The sequence below is a fragment of the Octopus bimaculoides genome, chromosome 19 (genome assembly GCF_001194135.2).
Source record: "Octopus bimaculoides isolate UCB-OBI-ISO-001 chromosome 19, ASM119413v2, whole genome shotgun sequence".
In the NCBI taxonomy this organism is placed as follows: Eukaryota; Metazoa; Mollusca; class Cephalopoda; order Octopoda; family Octopodidae; genus Octopus; species Octopus bimaculoides.
In genome coordinates, this window is record NC_068999.1 from 54,292,473 (window position 1) to 54,294,499 (window position 2,027).

Sequence of the window (2,027 nt, forward strand, 5' to 3'; positions counted from 1 at the left end):
GAGAAGACGGCGAGCAGGAGAGAGAGAGGGGGGAGGAGAGTGAAGTGGAGGTTAATCTCGCAAAGACGGCGGGGTAGCTACAGTGGATGAAGGAAGGCGGGTACGGGTGCAGAACCACAGAACCAATGCCTGACTTCTCGTAGGTCATACTACAACACCAGCATCAATTAATTGTGGCCGTATCACTACCAGTAGTAAGGCGGCGGCTGCGGCAGCAGCAGCAGTAGCAGTAGTAGTAGTAGTAGTAGTTGCACTACTACTACTGAGAGATTGCAGAACTCAATACAGTCTTTATTATATGTTGTGTGTGTGTGTGTGTGTGTGTGCGAGCGCGCACACACACACACACACATGTATTCTTTTATTCTTTTATTTGTTTCGGTAATTTGACTGCGGCCATGCTGGAGCACCACCTTACACACACACACATGTAATGTATATATGTGCACATGAATATACATACATGTAAATATATTTATATATGGTATATATGGTACAAAAAATGCATGCAAACAAGGTAATAAAAAAAACCCAAACAGGGCGTATTAGGTTGACACTGCATCATAAGATGCAAGGAGTATAAAAGCCGGCCACAGAATTCAACAAGATGGTTTCAATTCCTGACAAGCTAATTCAATCCAACTCCTAATAATCTATACAGACATCATAGCAGTTTGTCTCCCTCTCTCCTGAGAAGTAGCAATCAAATCTCTTCCAAACTGGGACACATTGAATAATGTAATCAGAGATACACTATGCTATATAAGAAAAAAGAAAAAAAAAAGACAGTGTGATCATAGCTAAATGCATTTTATCATGGATCATCTTGGTCAGACCTAAGCAGTAAGGGATGTTTTGCTTATCATCACCATCACCACAAGAAAGTGAGCTGGCAGAATCATTAACATGTCAGGAAAATATTTTGCAGTGTTTGCTCCGACTTTACATTCTGTGTTCAAATCCTACCAAGATCAATTTTGCCTTTCATTTCACCAGGGTCAATACAATAAAGTGCTGGCCTTGTGCCAAAATTTGAAACAAAGGCAGCAAGTTGGCAGAACAGTTAGAGCATCAGAAAAATGACTTGCAATATTTCATACAGATCTTTACGTTCTGAGTTCAAATCCTGCAAAGGTCAACTTTGCCTTTCATCCTTTTGGTTTTGATAAAATTAACAGTCAAATACTGGGATGGATGTAATCAACAAACACCCACACCCCTGAAACTGCTGGCCTTGTGCCAACATTTGAAGCAATTATTATCATCATCATTGCATTGAAGATGGTGATTGGCAGAAATAATAGAACAAAAATAACAAAAATCTCTGGTTGCATCCCTTTACATTCTGAGTTCAAATCCCACTAAATAACAACAGCCTTTCTGTGTGACCTTACACCAAAATTAGAAGTCGTTATCATCATCATCATAATGAATGGTCTCCAACCCTGGCCACAAACAACAACGGTAATTACATCAACTAATAATAATGGTTTCAAATTTTGACACAAGGCTAGCAATTTTAGGGGAGGGGTTAAGTCAGTTACATCAACCCCAGCATTCAACTGGTACTTATTGTGTCTACTCCTATGAGGATGAGAGGCAAAGTCAACCCCAGCAACATTTTGAACTCAGAACATAAAAACAGATGAAATGCCACTAAGCATTTTGCCCAGTAAGCTAATGATTCTGCTAGTTCATTGCCTTACATTAATTAGTAATAATGAGCTTCTTGTATACAGTGTTCAGGTACACAACAACCTGTTGGAAAAAGTAAAAGGAAAGGAAACGGGACAGAAAGCAGGAATAAGTCAAATAAAGAAAGACAGCAATGATGTCTACCTGTACCTTGCAAAGTACACACAGAATGAAACAAAGACAGAAAAATAAACAGTAAAAGAGTCATAATGAGAAACAGTTGCATAGGAACAATCTTTTCATTCAATTGTTATTACTATTGTTGCTAAAGACCGATGTTAAATCCTGACCCAGTAGATCTATGCTAAAAGACGTTTTATATATATATATAT

General features: G+C 38.6%; 1 protein-coding gene across 5 annotated transcripts in view; it reads right to left on the bottom strand.

Moving 5' to 3' along the window:
- The window catches only part of LOC106875416 (diacylglycerol kinase delta), a 162,884-nt gene that overhangs the window by 82,308 nt on the left and 78,549 nt on the right, over window positions 1–2,027 (bottom strand). The gene's annotated exons all lie outside the window — the stretch shown is intronic.